Genomic DNA, 19,604 nt, shown 5'->3' with positions numbered 1-19,604 from the left:
AACAAGGCCGCTTTGTGTGAAGTCACACAATGACTTGAGTGAGGGAGGGACGGAGAGAGAGGGGATGCAAGGGTTGCTTGAAGTTAGAGAAATCAATGTCTATGGAGAGCATGGATAGGTGACGATAGACACAAAACACTGGAGTAACTCAAGTCAAGTCAAGTTTATTTGTCACATACACATACATAATGTGCAGTGAAATGAAAGTGGCAATGCCTGCGGATTGTGCACAAAAAAGAATTACAGTTACAGCATATAAATAAAGTTAATAAAGTTACTATAGTGGAGACAAAATTTAGTCTCTGGAGTTATAAAAGTTGACCGTCCTGATGGCCTGTGGGAAGAAACTCCGTCTCGTCCTCTCCGTTTTCACAGCGCGACAGCGGAGGCGTTTGCCTGACCGTAGCATCTGGAACAGTCCGTTACTGGGGTGGAGATACAGCGTGAGAACAGGCCCTTTCGGCCCACCGGGTCCGCGCCGACCAGCGATCCCCGCGCATTAACACTATCCTATACCCACTTGGGACAATTTTTATATTTACTTAGCCGATTAGCCTACATACCTGTACGTCTTTGGAGTGTGGGAGGAAACCGAAGATCTTGGAGAAAACCCACGCAGGTCACAGGGAAAACGTACAAACCTGGGAGGGGGTGGTTTGGGTGGGAAGGGACGAGTGGACCAGGGAGTTACAGAGGGAACGGTCTCTGCGGAAAGCAGAAAGGGGAGGGGATGGGAAGATGTGGCCAGTAGTGGGATCCCGTTGGAGATGACGGAATTGTTGGAGGATAATTTGTTGGGTACGCTGGCTGATGGGGTGGAAGGTGAGGACAAGGAGGACTCTGTCCTTGTTACGAAAATGGGGGGAGGGGGGGGGGGCAAGAGAAACTATTTGTTCACATGAAGCTCACAGACTAAACAGTATGTATGCAGTAATGATCAATATGATAATCTCAAGGGCAAATCAGTCATATAGTGCAATCTGTACAACTGCGGAATAACTGAATAACGTAGAATTAAGTTTAAGAGTATGTAGTAGCATTTCCGGGAAGGGGGTGGAAAGAATTGTTTGGGTCAGGCGTGTGAATCCAGTGGGGAAGAGCTGTTCTTCAGTCTGCAGGTCCAAGCTTTCAATCTCATGCACCTTCCTTCAGAAAATAGAAGGAAGCAAAGGGAATGGCCACGATAAGAAGCACTGCTGACGATTCTTCTATTTACCTGATGTGATGCATCATAAAGATTGACTGGATTAGCCTGTGATGGACTGGGCTGTGTCCAGCACTCTCTGTAGGTTCAGGCTGTCAAGAGCAGAACAGTTGCCGTACCAGGCTGAGATGCATCCATCAAAAAGGCCCAACGGTAGATTTGCTGCCTTACAGCGCTTGCAGCGCCAGAGACCTTGGTTCGATCCCGACTATGGGTGCTTGTCTGTACGGAGTTTGTACGTTCTCCCCGTGACCGCTCGGCTTTTCTCCGAGATCTTCAGTTTCCTCCCACACTCCAAAGACGTACAGATTTTGTCGGCTAATTGGGCACATTTGTCTTGGTATAAGTGTAAATTGTCCCTAGTGTGTGTTAATGTGCGAGGATCGCTGTTCGGTGTGGACTCGGTGGGCCGAAGGTCTTGTTTCAGCGCTGTATATCTCTATACTAAAAAACCTGAACTGAATGTTATTTAGACCTTGCTATCTGCTGGCATGGCCCGACTGTTTCCTTTCTGAATGGAATTGATCATTGTGCAATGTGTGTGTGTGGGTGTGTATGTACATATATATATACGTGTATTTGTGAGTATGTGTATATATACTCACACTGAACTTTTTTCTCTCTCGTTTATTATATTGTTTACTGTACACATTTGTTTACATATTCTGTTTTGCTGAGGCAAGTAAGAATGTAATTGTTCTATCTGGGACACATGACAAGAAAACACTCTTGAGTCTTGACCCATCAGTTAATGTCCCCACTCCCACATTGTCCAGTCAATACCAGTTTTTCAGCTGCACAGGAACATGAAGTTGTGAAGCTCCGAAGTTCTTTAACACTGATCTACAAAGGAAATCAATACGTTTCGCAACAGTTTCACAGTTGGAGATGTAACATGGTGCTTTTAGGTATTAAATCGTGTTTTCCTTTTTCAGCAATTTCAAGTATGCTATCACTAAATATGAGCCGGTGCAGTTGTGACGTAATGTTGCCAATGGCTGCAAAGATCTTACACTCTCAACACAGAATTTTGTTTTTTGAGCAGACTTTACTGCCATTATCTTGCACTAAATCATGGCCATTGCCACGACCGCCCCGACGTGCAGCAACAGCGGCAGCGTGTTCGCCCGCCCCGGATCGCGGGGCCTGGGTCGGCCCGCTGCGGACCGTCCGGCACGGCCTGCAACTACAACAACCTGACGGCGGGAGAAGACGGCTGGGAAAGGGAAAAGACATTGTGGCCTTCCATCACAGTGAGGAGAGGACTGGAGGAGACTCACAGTGATGGATGTTTCTTTGATGGATGTTTCTTTTTTTGTGTGTTTTTGGGGTTGTGTAATTTGCCTATTTTAATGCTTTATTGTGTAATCTGCCTATTTTAATGCTTTTATTGTTGGACTGTGGGTGACTGAATTTCGTCCAATTTGGATGACAAATAAAGCTATCTTGAATCTTGAATCTTGAATCTTGTCTTTCCGCTGACTGGGTAGCGTGCAACAAAAAGTACAGCTTTTCACTGCACCTCGGTACGTGACAATAAACTAAACTGTAAACTGTAACCCTTATTTCCTTTATCATGTATCTGTACACTGTGAATGGCTCGATAGTGATCATGTGTGGTCTTTACCCAGAGTAACTCAACTCTGGGTAGAAGTAATGGGTGACGATTCGGGTCAAAACCCCTTCTTCAGTCTGAAGAAATGTCTCGACGCGAAACGTCACCCATTCGTTCTCTCCAGAGATGCTGCCTGTCCCCCGCTGAGTTATTCCAGCATTTTGGGTCTACCTTCGGTTTAAACCTGCATCTGCAGTTCCTTCCTACACAGTGAATATGTGATTATATACATCTGATCTTTCAATACATGTTTTTTTTTTAAATCCAGAGCACATACCTTTACGCTTTTTTTCAGGAAGAAGTTGGCGTAGCTTCTAATTCTTGTCGAAGGTATTTATTCACAAAATGCTGGAGTAACTCAGCAGGTTAGGCAGCATCTCAGGAGAGAAGGAATGGGTGACGCTTCGGGTCGAGACCCTTCTTCAGGTCTAGACCCGAAACGTCACCCATTCCTTCTCTCTTGAGATGCTGCCTGACCTGCTGAGTTACTCCAGCATTTTGTGAATAAACACCTTCGATTTGTACCAGTATCTGCAGTTATTTTCTTATTCTAGTTCTTGTGCTCTTTAAATAGACTCTGTTTTCTGAGTAAACTGCTCTGATTTGCTGTGGTGTACATCACGCCCTATTTTCAACTAGTTACGTGATGTCGAGTTCTCCACAGCTGCCCTGCGGCACAAATTATTCGCAAATGACTTCTCAATTCATGAACGTAATGCCAATGCCGGTGAGTCCAAGGCCATCGGGTACTTTTATGCAGAATCTTTGTCAGTGTTATGTCCTCCACATGCCCCGCCACTAACCCCAACTCCAATGAAACTGGAGTCCCATTTCTGCAAAACGTAGAAAAAGGGAACTGCAGGTGCTGCTTTTTACATAAAAGGACAAAAGGTGCTGGAGTAACTCAGCGGGCCAGGCAGCATCTCTAGGGAACGTGGACAGGTGACGTTTCAGGTCGGGATCCATCTGTGGACATCTATCCAAGTACTCCAGAGATGCTGACTGACCCGTTGAGTTACTCCGCCACTCTATTTCCCAAATCTCCAACACGTATTTACGCAATTTCTTAAATGTATTTGTATTGATGAAGGAATATAAGTATTTATATTTATCCTAGAGTATTTTCTCCTAGCTATCAATGATTTCCCATTCAGCCGCATCCCCTTTGATGTCTCGTTTTCACACCTTATGCAGCCTTATCTCTGCGTCTCCCTCTCCCCTGACTCTCAGTCTGAAGAAGGGTCTCAACCCGAAACGTCGCCCATTTCCCTCTCTCCAGAGGTGCTGCCTGCCCCGCTGAGTTACTCCAGCATTATGTGTCTATCTTCGGTGTAAACCAGCATCTGCAGTTCCATCCTACGCATGGATTTGAATGTATTGGATATATCTGTTCAGCTTTTAGGTCTTTTTTTTCTGAGACCCTACATAATAAGGCCTTTGCTTCCGCCTCTATCCCGGCTGAATATTTTATTCTGTGCAGTCTGTGTCTCCCTATCTCTCTGCAGATTGACTTGTGTGTTATCAGTAGTCGTGTAAAGAAACCCGAAATCTTTATGAACTGACGCCTGGAGCTAGGAAGCAATTATCTGTAGGAATGAACTGCAGATGCGTGAGAGGAATAGATCGGGTAGACGTACAGATTCTCCTGCCCAGAGTAGGGGAATCGAGGACCAGAGGACATGGGTTGAAGGTGAAGGGGAAAAGATTTAATAGGAATCTAAATGGGTAACTTTTTCACACAAAGGGTGGTGGGTGTATGGAACAAGCTGCCAGAGGAGGTAGTTGAGGCAGGGACTATCCCAACGATCTAGAAACAGTTAGACCGGTACATGGATAGGACAGGTATGGAGGGATATGAACCAAGCGCAGACGGGTGAGACTAGTGTAGCTGGGACATGTTGGCCAGTGTGGGCAAGTTGGGCCGAAGGGCCAGTATCCACACCGCATCACTCGATGTCTTTATGCTGGTTTACACCAAAGATGGGCACAAAATACTGGAGTAGTTTTCAAGAGAGAGTTAGATTTAACTCTTAGGGCCAAAGGAATCAAAGGATATGGGGAAAAAGCAGGAACGGGGTACTGATTTTGGATGATCAGCCATGATCATGTTGAATGGCAGTGCTGGCTCTTGGGCCAAATAGCCTACCTCCTGCACCTATTTTCTATGTTTCTATGTTTCTAAAATGCTTGAGTAACTCAGCGGGCCAAACAGCATCTCTGGGTAGAAGGAATGGGTGACGTTTCGGGTCGAGACCCTTCTTCAGACTGAGAGTCAGGGGAGAGGGAGATACGGAGATAAGGAAGTGTAAGAGATCAAAAGTGATGATGGTTAAGGAAAATGTCGAATATATCATTGTTAGCTAGGAGAGGGTGACACAAAGCAAAAACAGAGGTACAATGTAATCGGGGGGGGGGGGGCAGTCAGACTGGTCGGAGAACTGGGATGGGGGAGGGATGGAGAGAGAAGGGAAGCAGATGTTACTAATTTAGAGGTCAATATTCATACCGTTGTCTGTGTTTTGTTGGGGTAATAATTTACAATCCTTACGCACATACAAAGACCCGCAGCCCGTTATCCATATCGCAGTCTGAAGAGGGGTCTCGACCCGAAACGTCACCCATTCCTTCTCTCCAGAGATGCTGCCTGTCCCGCTGAGTTACTCCAGCATTTTGTGTCTATCATCTATATCGCAAGCTTGGAACCTTACCGACGTGCGCCCAAATCTTCAATCAAGTCGGTGGTATAAGTTTGCATCTATTCTGAATTGGATCTATTCAGGCTGAAAATGGGTTCCGACCCGAAACATCGGCCGTCTTTTTTTTCACTCCAGTGACGCTGTCTGACCCGCTGAGTTACTCCAGCTGTTTGTGTCCGTCTTCGGTATAAACCAGCATCTGCAGTTCCTTCCTTCAATAGACAATAGACAATAGGTGCAGGAGGAGGCCATTCGGCCCTTCGAGCCAGCACCGCCATTCAATGTGATCATGGCTGATCATTCTCAATCAGTACCCTGTTCCTGCCTTCTCCCCATACCCCCTGACTCCGCTATCCTTAAGAGCTCTATCTAGCTCTCTCTTGAATGCATTCAGAGAATTGGCCTCCACTGCCTTCTGAGGCAGAGAATTCCACAGATTCACAACTCTCTGACTGAAGCAATTAACGAGTTCAAATCTGATCTCAGTTGATACTGGGTTGGGGCAAGATGGAAGTTGATAATGGATTGTCGCTGACCAAAGTTGTTCGGAAGTCTGCTTAATCCTCCCCAGTATGGGGCAATTTAGCCAAAAAAGGCGACAAGCTGGATCAAATAACAAACTTTGCACTTTCCCTCGCCCTTGCAGAAAAAAACCCTCCTTAAAATGACTAGAGGGTGTAAGGAACTGTGGATGCTAGTTTATGAAAAAAAGACACGAGGGTGTCTTTAAACTTTTGAACCGAAGGTTCAATCTATTCTGATCTGAATCTATTCAGACTGAAGAAGGGTTCCGACCCGAAAAGTCATCTATCCGTGTTCTCCAGAGATGCTGCCTGGCCCACTGAGTTACTCCAGCACTTTGTGTCTTTTTCCCCCCCTCTTAAACTGACTGTCTTCCAACGACAAGATAAATGTAAGTTCATAAGTACTAGGGGCAAATTAGGCCACTCGGCCCATCACCCCCATCCTCCTGCCTTCTCCCCATAAGACCAATAGACCTATTGTCTATTGTCACAAAATGCTAGAGTAACTCAGCAGGTCAGGCAGCATCTCGGGAGAGAAGGAATGGGCGACGTTTCGGGTCGAGACCCTTCTTCAGTCTGAGGGTGTCTTTGAATTTTTGAACAGAAGCTTCAATCTATTCTGATCTGAATCTATTCAGTCTGAAGCAGGGCCTCGACCCGAAACATCACCCATTCCTTCTCTCCCGAGATGCTGCCTGACCTGCTGAGTTACTCCAGCATTTTGTGAATAAATACCTTCGATTTGTACCAGCATCTGCAATTATCTTCTTATGCTATTGTCTATTGTCTATTGTCTATTAAGTCGATGCGAAAGTCCTACAAATTTCCAAAAAGCAGGAATGGAACGTTATAGTCAGCAAAAGCTTTGGATTGAGTTCGGAAATAAATGGGTAATTTGGGCTGTAAAGCAACATAGGAACGACGTGTTCCTTACACCACTCTGCTGGAGCACATCTGTACAAAGAAACATCTGGATTTTGAATTGTGGTCGAACAGCACCTTTTGAAAATGACAGCAAAATGGCGTTATTATTATCCAATTATCTTGATTATGCTTATGGGCACTGGATTACATATTCGCATTTCGCCTGATCGAGTTCACCCCGTGTCAACACTTGACGGCTGAATTTACGAGAAAAATAGATTTTTTTGATTTTTTTTAATCCAATACATTTGAGCGTTTTTTTCCCCTCTTCTTAGTGCCAAGCTATGTTATTGATCTACCTTGAATAGGCAATTGGACACAATGCGGAACATACGCGTGTCAGAGTCAGAGAGTGATACAGCGTGGAAACAGGCTCTTCGGCCCAACTTGCCCACATCGCCCAACATGCCCCATGACACTAATCCCACCTGCATTCAAGAGAGAGCTGGATAGAGCTCTTAAGGATAGCGGAGTCAGGGGGTATGGGGAGAAGGCAGGAACGGGGTACTGATTGAGAATGATCAGCCATGATCACATTGAATGGCGGTGCTGGCTCGAAGGGCCGAATTGCCTCCTCCTGCACCTATTGTCTATTGTCTATTGCCTGCTTTTGGTCCACATCCTTCTAAACCTACCCTATCCATATACGTGTCCACGTGTTTCTAAAACGTTCCGAGAGTACCTGCCTCAACTACCTCCTCCGGCAGCTTGTTCCATAAACCCACCACGCTTTGTGTGAAAAATTTTACACTTCAAGTTCCCATTAAATCTTTCCCCATCACTTTAAACCTATGTCCTCTGGTTCTCGATTCCCCGAAACTTCTGGGCAAAAGACTCAATGATTTCTACCTCTCTCGATTCTGTACACCTGGATAAGATCACCCCTCATCCTCCTGCGCCCCAAGGAATAAAGCCCTGGGCTGTTCGACCACCCCCGAAAGCTCGATGATAGACACAAAAAGCTGGAGTAACTCAGCGGGTCAGGCAGCATCTCTGGAGAAAAGGAATAGGTAACGTTTTGGGTTGAGACCCTTCTTCGGACTCCTTTCTCGCTCAGTCCTTCGGGTCCTGGCAACACCAAGAGAGGGCTACATTTAGGCAAACAATAGTGAAACCGGACTTTATAGTCAGCAATGCAGACAAGTATATCTGTGGTTGCACGTGAGAATCCAGGGTGATGTGTTACATTCCTGATGTCAGGGTCAATCAAGGATGGCTCCAACAGAGCACATCATATTCTGAGAGGGGAGGGTGAGCAGCCAGAGACCAGGGTCCATATTGGTAGCAATGACACAGGTAGGAAGGGGAATGTCTTCTTGCACAGATAAGTTCAATAGTGCTTAAGTTATAGGTGTAGACTTAGGCCATTCGGCCCATTAAGTCTACTCCGCCATTCAATCATGGCTGATCTATATTTCCCTCGCAACCCCATTCTCCTGCCTTGCCCCCCAATAACCCCTGACACCCATACTAATCAAGAATCTGTAATTCCCCACCTTAAAAATATCCAGTGACTTGGCCTCCACAGCTGTCTGTGGCAATGAATTCCACAGATTCACCATCCTCTGACTAAAGAAATTCGTCCTCATCTCCTTTGTAAAGGTACGTCGTTTTATTCTGAGGCTTTGGTCTCCCTGGTCCGAGACTCCCACTGGTGGAAACAGCCTCTCCACGTCCACTATCCAGACCTTTCGCTATTCGGTAAGTTTCAAAGAGGTCCCCCTCATCCTTCTAAACTCTAGCGAGTACAGGCCTAGTGCTGTGAAACGCTCTTCATCTGTTAACCCAATCATTCCTTAAAAATTATAGTTAGGTAGTAGGTTAATAAAAGGACCTCCAGGGTTGTATTCTCAAGGTCACTGCCCATGATATGAGTAGTGAGGCAAAGAAAGAATGGAAAGAGTAGTGCAATTCAATACATGGCTAAAGAGTTTGTGCAAGGTAGTGACGTTGATAAGCTGAAGTGTGTTTATTTCATGTATAAAACACAGAACATGTGGACCAAATGGGTTTGTTTTGGAGTCCAAAGTCATGAGAGTAAGTGTGCAAAATCATGAGAGGAACAGAGCACAGAGTCTCCTGCTTAGAGTAGGGAAACGAGAACCAGAGGACATAAGTTTAAGGTGAGGGGGGGGGGAGATTTAATAGGAACCAGAGGGGTAACGCTTTCACTTAAAGGGTGTATGGAACGAGCTGCAGGAACAGGTTGTTGAGGCAAGTACTATCGCAACGTTTAAGAGACATTTGGACGGATCGGATACATGGATAGGACAGTTTAGAAGGTTATGGACCAAATGCAAGCAGGTGGGACGAGTGTAGATGGGACATGTTGGTCGGTGTGGCCAAGTTGAGCCGAAGGGCCTGTTTCCACGTTGGCATCATATTCGGCACATACATTGTGTGCTATATTCTATATGTTCTATGTTCTATATATCTATGTTCTATATGTTTTGTGTTCATTTTTTGTACTCCATTTCATTCTATGACCGATAGTCATTTTGGTTTTAAGGTATGTTGGTGTTTATCTTGTCTAATACCGTCACTCTGACACCACAGGACAAGAAAGTGTATTCGAATAAGGGTCCCGACCCAGATAGTTCCTCTGTCCCTCTCTTTCCCCTCCCCCTTTCCAGTTCTCCCACCAGTCTTCCTGTCTCCTACTACATCCTATCTTTGTCCCGCCCTCTCCCCTGACATCAGTCTGAAGAATCAGTCTCGACCCGAAACGTCACCCATTCCTTCTCTCCCGAGATGCTGCCTGACCCGCTGAGTTACTCCAGCATTTCGGATCTACTTTCGATTTAAACCTGCATCTTTCTTTCCTAGAATAGGTTATTTAGTCACTTCTTCTCAGAATCATAAAATCTCACATACAGAAGATCATGTGGCCTATCACACCAAGATCTCACTGTTCATAAACTAACCTATTACCCCCCCCCCCCCCCCTCCCCCCCACACCCCACCCTGTGCCTCGCCTGGACCGACACCTATTTCTCTCATCCCCGTGCCCTCCTTCCTAATTTGAGGAAGGACATCCTTGCTATTGAGGCAGTGCAGCGTAGGCTCACGGGGTTAATCCCCGGGATGGCGGGACTGTCCCACGAGGAAAGATTGGAAAGACTGGGCTTGTATTCACTGGAGTTTAGAAGGATGAGAGGGGATTTTATAGAAACACATTAAATTATAAAAGGACTGGACAAGCTAGATGCAGGACAAAATGTTCCCAATGTTGGGGGAGTCCAGAACCGCGGGCCACAGTCTAACAATAAAGGGGAGGCCATTTAAAACTGAGGTGAGAAAAAACTTTTTCACCCAGAGAGATGTCAATTTGTAGAATTCTCTGCCACAGAAGGAAGTCGAGGCCAATTCACTGGATGAATTTTAAAGAGAGTTAGTTAGAGTTCTCGGGGCCAGCGGAATCAAGGGATATGGGGAGAAGGCAGGCACGGGTTACTGATTGTGGATGATCAGCCATGTTCACAATGAATGGCGGTGCTGGCTCGAAGGGCCAAAAGGCCTCCTCCTGCACCTATTTTCTCTGTTTCTATGTTGCTACATTCCTCCCGCTGGCTTCACAATTTGAAACTCGTCAATCGGTCCCTCACGCCTTATACTCTGATCTCCAGTCTATGTTCCAACCATCTGCCGATCAACCTCCCCAAGCCCCCTTGTCCTGTCTCTCCTCTCCCCATCCCCGCAACAATCAATTTGAAGAAGGGTCCCAACCCTGAACATCACCTCTCCACTTGTTGATCTCCCAGCAGAGCGAGATGTTCCGATCTGGCCCATTCAAGACCGAGGGACGCACTGGAAGCTCTGTGCAGTCAACGCCAAGGCACTACGGGGAAGTAACTCAGCGGTTCAGGCGAAAAGGAACTGGCGACGTTTCGGGTCGAGACCCTTCTTCGGGCTGAGAGTCAGAGGAGGGAGAAACTAGAGGTATGAGAAGGTGCAGAACAAATCTGAGCCGGCACCGGTGACCCGGGAAAGGCGGAGTCCACAATAGCGCAAGTCTTCGGTGTAAACCAGCATCTGCAGTTACTTGCCACGCAACGAAGGAAAGCCGGGTCTCAGGGTTGAAAAAGTGTGAGGTTATCCACTTTGGTGGTAAGAATAGGAAGGCAGAGTATTATCTGAATGGTGTCAAGTTAGGAACAGGGGACGTACAACGAGATCTGGGTGTCCTAGTGCATCAGTTACTGAAAGGAAGCATGCAGGTACAGCAGGCAGTGAAGAAAGCCAATGGAATGTTGGCCTTCATAACAAGAGGAGTTGAGTATAGGAGCAAAGAGGTCCTTCTGCAGTTGTACAGGGCCCTAGTGAGACCGCACCTGGAGTACTGTGTGCAGTTTTGGTCTACAAATTTGAGGAAGGATATTCTTGCTATTGAGGGCTTGCAGCGTAGGTTTACTAGGTTAATTCCCGGAATGGAAGGACTGCAAACTGAGTCAGATGTTGTCAATGGCCACACGCCAGGCTGGAAGGCCACCAAGCTGGAAAGGGTGCAGAGAAGATTCACGGGGATCTTGCCCGGACTCGAGGGCCTTAATTACAGGGAGAGGTTGAGCAGGCTGGGACTCTATTCCTTCGAGCGCTGGAGGATGAGGGGTGATCTTGTAGAGGTGTACAAAATCACGAGAGGAATAGTTCGGGTAGACGCACAGAGTCTCTTGCCCAGAGTAGAAGAATCGAGAACCAGAGGACATAGGTTTAAGGTGAAGGGGGAAATATTTAATATGAACCTAAGAGGTAACTTCTTCACACATGGGTGTGTGGAACGAAATGCCAGAAGAGGTACCTGAGGCAGGTATTGGCGCAACGTTTAAGAAACATTTGGACAGGTACATGGATAGGACAGGTTTATAGGAATATGGGCTAATGTGGGTGGGACTAGTGTAGATGGGACATGTTGGTCGTTGTGGGCATGTTGGGCCGAAGGGCCAGTTTTATGACTATATGACGAGAGCGAGAGATAGCAGACATCCCAGCACGTTAGTGCTGTGCTTGACATGAAATTTTCAAATAAGTGCAGAGGGAGTAATCTATTAGGTCATAAATGTCACAAGCCTTTGAAACCCAGGCAGGCGCTCACAGCCAATAACGTCTCCGTGTCTAGGCTGGGACTCGACACTACCTGCTACCCCAGGCAACTCTCAAAGGGGTGGAGGGTGGGGATGGTATTCCTGGTGTAAATGGAAAATAAAAACGGAGTTCGTTAGTTGCACATTAGAGCAGGCAATAGGCAATAGGTGCAGGAGGAGGCCATTCGGCCCTTCGAGCCAGCACCGCCATTCAATGTGATTATGGCTGATCATTCTCAATCAGTACCCCGTTCCTGCCTTTTCCCCATATCCCCCTGACTCCGCTATCCTTAAGAGCTCTATCTAGCTCTCTCTTGAATGCATTCAGAGAATTGGCCTCCACTGCCTTCTGAGGCAGAGAATTCCACAGATTCACAACTCTCTGACTGAAAAAGTTTTTCCTCATCTCAGTTCTAAATGGCCTACCCCTTATTCTTAAACTGTGGCCCCTTGTTCTGGACTCCCCCAACATTGGGAACATGTTTCCTGCCTCTAACGTGTCCAACCCCTTAATAGTCTTATACGTTTCGATACGATCTCCTCTCATCCTTCTAAAGGCAAGGCAGAGAAGGGCGGGGCATACCGGATACATGCTTGACGCGATCTCTATCCACAAGCACCCGGTCCAATTCACCGGTGGACTTCGCTTCCGCTTGAGACTGGTCATATCGTGTTGCAACATGCACAATTTGCGCACCAGAGTCGGGCGTAACGCTTTCCCATGTCGAGGACCTTTTGTTCCAAAGAGAAGATAGACACAAAATGCTGGAGAAACTTAGTGGGACAGGCAGCATCTCTGGGTGATGTTTCGGGTCGAGACCCTTCTTCAGACTCGAAACGTCGCCCATTACTTCTCTCCAGAGATGCTGCCTGGCCCGCCGAGTTACTCCAGCATTGTGTGCCTATCTTGGGCGTAAACCAGCATCTGCAGTTCCTTCCTGCACACTTTGTGCCAATCCCCTTGGTGCACTTCAGACCGCAAACGGTCCGGAACCGTGAATGCGAGAACGTACAGGATGCGTAAAGCCATGAAAGTCCTAATCTTTCGCAGGTGACGGAGAAAAGATTTAATAGGAACCTGAGGGGTAACTTTTTCCACACAAGGGGTGGTGGGTGTATGGAACAAGCAGCCAAGTGAGGTGGTTGAGGCTGGGACTATTTCAACCTTTAAGAAACAGTTAGACAAATACATAGTATAAGAAAATAACTGCAGATGCTGGTACAAATCGAAGGTTTTTATTCACAAAATGCTGGAGTAACTCAGCAGGTCAGGCAGCATCTCGGGAGAGAAGGAATACATAGACGGGGCCGATTTGGAGGGATATGGACCAAGCGCAGGCAGGTGGGACTAGTGTAGCTGGGACATGTTGGCCGATGTGGGCAAGTTGGGCCGAAGGGCCTGTTCCGCACTGTATCACTCTATGACTCTATGACCGGGAGACAAGTTAAACTCGACAACTCGCCCTGGGTGCGTGCCTTTCGCGAGGGTTAAACAATTTCCACGCAGATATGTTTTAATGACTGGCGCTAAGGCGCATTAGAATTTCGTGCCTTGCTCAGACCGGCCTTGCCCATGTAATCCGCCCTATTCGGATTTCACTGTTATTAAAGAACCATGAAACAGATAGCGTCACAAATCCTCTTTTATAGGGCGCGTTGGAAAGCTCTCAGACATTCCTTCTCCTGTTTTTGTAGATTAGAGAGAGGATTAGAGGGAGACCGCGGTGGGAGACGGTGCGTGGAGAGAGTGGCGCTCCCATAGAAACATAGAAAATAGGAGTAGCCCATTCGGCTCTTCGAGCCTGCACCGCCATCCAATGTGATCATGGCTGATCATCCAACTCAGTATCCCGTACCTGCCTTCTCTCCATACCCCCTGATCCCTTTAGCTACAAGGGCCACATCTAACTCCCTCTTAAATATAGCCAACGAACTGGCCTCAACTACCTTCTGTGGCAGAGAATTCCACAGATTCACCACTCTCTGTGTGAAAAAAAACTTTCTCATCTCGGTCCTAAAAGACTTCCCCCTTATCCTTAAAGGATAAGGGGGAAGTCTTTTAGGACCGAGATGAGAAAGTTTTTTTCTGGACTTCCCCAACGTCTGGAACAATCTTCCTGCATCTAGCCTGTCCAACCCCTTAAGAACTTTGTAAGTTTCTATAAGATCCCGTTACCTTTCATGTGACTACTGTGGTTACAAGTTGACCAAGCTGCTTTGCCTCAGCGCCGGCGAGACGATTCATGTCTGTAGCGACGATTTGTGCACTGATGCGTGCACGCAAGCTACAGTCTCTCTCTCTCTCTCTCTCTCTCTCTCTCTCTCTCTCTCTCTCTCTCTCTCTCTCTCTCTCTCTCACTCATTCACTCACTCACACATGCACATGCAGAGTGGCGCAGCTGCGAGAGCCGTTGATCCGGGTTCGACCCCCTGCCCACGGGTGTGGTCTATGTGGAGATTGCAAGTGACCGCGTGGGTTTCCTCGTGGTGCTCCTGTTTCCTTCCACGTCCTGAAGATTGCGCTGATCTGTAGGTCAATTGGCCTCTGTAAATTGCCCCCAGTGTGCAGGGAGTGGATGGGAAAGTGGTGTAACATAGCACCAGCGTACACGGGTGATCATTGGTTTCGGAGATTGACACAGAATGCTGGAGTCGCTCGGCGAAACAGGCAGCATCTCTGAAGAAAAGGAATAGGCGACCTTTCGGGTCAATAGACAATAGGTGCAGGAGGAGGCCATTCGGCCCTCCGAGCCAGCACCGCCATTCAATGTGATCATGGCTGATCATTCTCAATCAGTACCCCGTTCTTGCCTTCTCCCCGTACCCCCTGACTCAGTTATCCTTAAGAGCTATATCTAGCTCTCTCTTGAATGCATTCAGAGAATTGGCCTCCATTGCCTTCTGAGGCAGAGAATTCCACAGATTCACAACTCTCTGACTGAAAACGTTTTTCCTCATCTCCGTTCTAAATGGTCTACGCCTTATTCTTAAACTGTGGCCCCTTGTTCTGGACTCCCCCAACATTGGGAACATGTTTCCTGCCTCTAACGTGTCCAACCCCTTAATAATCTTGTACGTTTCGATAAGATCTCCTCTCATCCTTCTAAATTCGAGTGTATACAAGCCTAGTCGCTCCAGTCTTTCAACATATGACAGTCCCGCCGTTCCGGGACACCCTTTTTCAGACTGAGAGTCAGGGGGAGAGTGAAACTAGAGGGATGAAAAGGTACGGGACAAATCAGAGGTTGGCGTGGACTTGGTGGGCCGAATGGACTGTTTTCATGTCGTACCAGGGGTCACAGTTTAAGAATAAAGGATAGGTTATTTAGGACTGAAATGGGGATTTTTTTTCTCACCCAGAGAGTTGTGAATCTGTGGAATTCTCTGCCACAGAAGGCAGCGGAGGCCAATTCACTGGATGTTTTCAAGAGAGGGTTACATTTAGCTCTCGGGGCTAACGGAATCAAGAGATATGGGGAGAAGGCAGGAACGGGGTACTGACTTTGGAAGATCAGCCATAATCATATTGAATGGCGGTGCTGGCTCGAAGGGCCGAATGGCCTACTCTTGCACCCATTTTCTATGTTTCTATCTCTAACCTAATCTAAATAGAGATGCTTGGCGTAAAAAAAAAGTGTGGCGAGGTAGGAGTGTGTTAATCTTACCCTCAAGAACCGGCCGCTTAAATGACCGAGGTTTTATTGGTTCTGCAGACCATGCACAATCATATGTTAACCAGCTACGACTTGGCGGCGGCGCAGTTCTCGAGTGGTTTTAATCGGCACACAGCTGCGGTCGTGATAATCCAACCGCCAGATCGCCTTTAGATTCCCGTCGAGAAAACGTCCACGCCCTAAGCGCAGTGCCCATGTAACAGTTTTGAAAGTGCGAGTTCAGCAGCCTCCTAACAACTGCTATTGAACATCAATAGGCTTGTATACACTGGAATTTAGAAGGATGAGAGGGGATCTTATCGAAACGTAAAAGATTATTAAGGGGTTGGACACGTTAGAGGCGTGAAACATGTTCCCAATGTTGGGGGAGTCCAGAACCAGGGGCCACAGTTTAAGAATAAGGGGTAGGCCATTTAGAACAGAGATGAGGAAAAACTTTTTCAGTCAGAGAGTTGTGAATCTGTAGAATTCTCTGCCTCAGAAGGCAGTGGAGGCCAATACTCTGAATGCATTCAAGAGAGAGCTAGATAGAGCTCTTAAGGATAGCGGAGTCAGGGGGTATGGGGAGAAGGCAGGAACGGGGTACTGATTGAGAATGATCAGCCATGATCACATTGAAAGGCGGTGCTGACTCGAAGGGCCGAATGGCCTCCACCTGCACCTATTGTCTATTGTCTACACAAACAAAAGCAACAAATAAAACCCCGAGATTGGTTCCCTCTCAGAGATATCCCGAAGACGTGGGAGGACGCGAGGATGGTGGATATCCGGACTCCAGACCATTCACATTCCAAGCCTGAAAGAGCTGCGAACCTGCCACTTGATCTGTCTGGTGGGAGGTCAGGCTCCGTGAACCATCACTCCTGTATCCCCCCCCCCATCCCCTCTCACCCACACTCAGAGTCGTAGTCATAGTGTAAGAAAATAACTGCAGATGCTGGTACAAATGGAAGGTGTTTATTCACAAAATGCCGGAGTAACTCAGCAGGTCAGGCAGCACCTCAGGAGAGAAGGAACGGGCGACGTTTCATAGTGATACAGTGTGGAAACGGGGCCAACTTGCCCACACCGGCCAACATGTCCCAGCTACACTTGTCCCACCTGCCTGCGGTTTGGTCCATATCCCACCAAACCTGTCTTATTCGTGTACCTGTCTATACATTTCTTAAACGTTGGGATAGTCCCAGCCTCAACTACCTCCTCCGGCAGCTCGTTCCATACACCCACCACCCTTTGTGTAAAAACGGTACCCCTCAGGTTCCTATTAAATCCCCCCCCCCCCCTCACCTTAAATATGTGTCCTAGTAATAACACTAAGCAAAACCACCCCCCACAACAACAAAAATGGGTCCAAAACACACGAGAACCCCCATGCTGGCTGGTTTCGTTCTGAATTGTGTGCATCGAAACGGGACCTGGGCATTTCCTGCCTGTCTCCAAACGTGCAGCTGCTTGCTGTCAGCTTGCCTCGCCACGCTGAGCATTTTGGAGAATCTCGGCACTTCGAGGCATTCACCTCGTTGCAGCTGAATGAAAAGTCGTCGTGGAGATGGTGGGAAAAACGTGGGGGGGGGGGGGGGGGGGGGGGAAGCGTGAACCTGCAATTTGCCCTGTCCGTGTGCGCGATCATTGCACCTGACTGTGTGTTTCTGCGCCACAATCCGCCCCACTGTCGCCAGGGCGCGGGGTAGATGAGTGAAGGGAGGGGGGGTTGTGGGGAGGGTCGCAGCATGTGTTCAGCGCCTTTACCATGCAAAAAAACACATGCCATTCGTCCCATCTCGTGAGAGCTGGTTGAACACGGGCTACCCAAACTCACCCTGGATAAGGGTCTCGACTCAAAACGCCACCCATTCCTTCCCTCTCAGCACAGATGCTGCCTGTCCCGCTGAGTTACCCCAGCATTTTGTGTCTATCCTCGCCACCCAGCACTAGGATCACAGTCCTCCAGGATACGAGGTGTCAAGTACTGTTTAAAAGTGACAAAGGTTTCTGCCTCTGTCCCCGTTTTTCTTCAGAGACACACGGCGTGGAAACAGGCCCTTCGGCCCACCGGGTCCGCGCCGACCAGCAATCGCCCGCACGCCAGTTCCATCCTGCACACTAGGGTCAATTTACAGAAGCCAATTAACCTACAAAGTCTTTGGAATGTGGGAGGAACCCGGAGAAACCCCACGCGGACACAAGGCGAACCGTGCAAACCGAAAATAGACACGAAAAGCTGGAGTAACTCAGCGGGACAGGCAGCATCTCTGGAGAGAAGGAATGGGTGACCTTTCGGGTCGAGACCCTAAGAAGGGACTTAAGACCCTCAGAAGAGGCTCGACCCGAACGTCACCCATTCCTTTTCTCCAGAGATGCTGCCTGTCCCGCTGTGTTACTCCAGCTTTTTTGTCTGTCTTCGGTTGAAACCAGCACCTGCAGTTCCTTCTTACGCAGTTTTGGTCTCCAAATTTGAGGAAGGATATTCTTGCTATTGAGGGAGTGCAGCGTAGGTTTACTAGGTTAATTCCCGGAATGGCGGGACTGAAAGACTGGAGCGACTAGGCTTGTATACACCGGAATTTAGAAGGATGAGAGATCTTATCGAAACATATAAGATTATTAAGGGGTTGGACACGTTAGAAGCAGGAAACATGTTCCCAATGTTGGGGGAGTCCAGAACAAGGGGGCACAGTTTAAGAATAAGGGGTAGGTCATTTAGAACTGAGATGAGGAAAAACATTTTCAGTCAGAGAGTTGTGAATCTGTGGAATTCTCTGCCTCAGAAGGCAGCGGGGGGCAATTATCTGAATGCAATTCAAGAGAGAGCTAGATAGAGTTCTTAAGGATTGTGGAGTCAGGGGGGTATGGGGAGAAGGCAGGAACGGGGTACTGATTGAGAATGATCAGCCATTATCACATTGAATGGCGGTGCTGGCTCGAAGGGCCGAATGGCCTCCTCCTGCACCTATTGTTTATTGTCTATTGAACGTGCAAACTCCGTCCAGACAGCGCCCGTAGTCGGGATCGAACCGGGTCTCTGGCGCTGTAAGGCAGCAACTCTACCACTGTGCTGCTGCCCGGCTCAAGAGAGCCGGTTCGATCCGGAGCCGCTATCTTCGTGAAAATAAACCTCTCTACTAATTTAAATCCATAATCCTGTTTTTTTAAACTCTTCAACGGAGATAGAATCATTGGAAATTTATGATATTGTCAAAAACATTACCATCAGTGATGTGACGACTAATGATGAGGTTTCAAATTTCCTGAGCATTTAAAACTGAAGCTGACAGACATTGAGCCAGACACCGATATCAGTGGAAACGTTTTAATTGAGTCTTCATTGCCGACCTCAGCACCCAATTAGAGTGATACAGCGTGGAAACAGGCCCTTCGGCCCAACTTGCCCACACCGACCAACATGTCCCGTCTACACTAGGCGCACCTGCCTGCGTTTGGCCCACATCCCTCCAAACCTGTCCTATCCATGTACCTGTCTAAATGTTTCATAAGCATCGCCTCAACTACTTCCTCCGGCAGTTCTTTCCATAATACACCCACCACCCTTTGTGTTACCCCTCAATCTTTCCCATTCAATCTTTCCACCCTTACATTCGACCTCTGTCCTCTGGTTCTCGATTCCCCTACTCCAGGCAAGAGATTATGTGCGTTTATCCGGTCTATTCCTCTCGTGAATTTACATCGTGATTATTCCCTCTCATGATTTGTCATAAATCATGAATTATGATTTAGATTTCTCTCTACCATGTTTCCCGTCAACCATTTATCACCACGCGTTAGACTGCCACACATATTCTATCCGGCGTTTGCCCTCTTTCTGACCAACATTACATTTTTCAACATTGACCAAAGGCCTGGGATCTGAAACGTGCACTCTGTGTGC

Source organism: Rhinoraja longicauda, chromosome 2 (assembly GCF_053455715.1).
Source record: "Rhinoraja longicauda isolate Sanriku21f chromosome 2, sRhiLon1.1, whole genome shotgun sequence".
In the NCBI taxonomy this organism is placed as follows: domain Eukaryota; kingdom Metazoa; phylum Chordata; class Chondrichthyes; order Rajiformes; family Arhynchobatidae; genus Rhinoraja; species Rhinoraja longicauda.
This window is presented reverse-complemented; position numbering follows the sequence as displayed.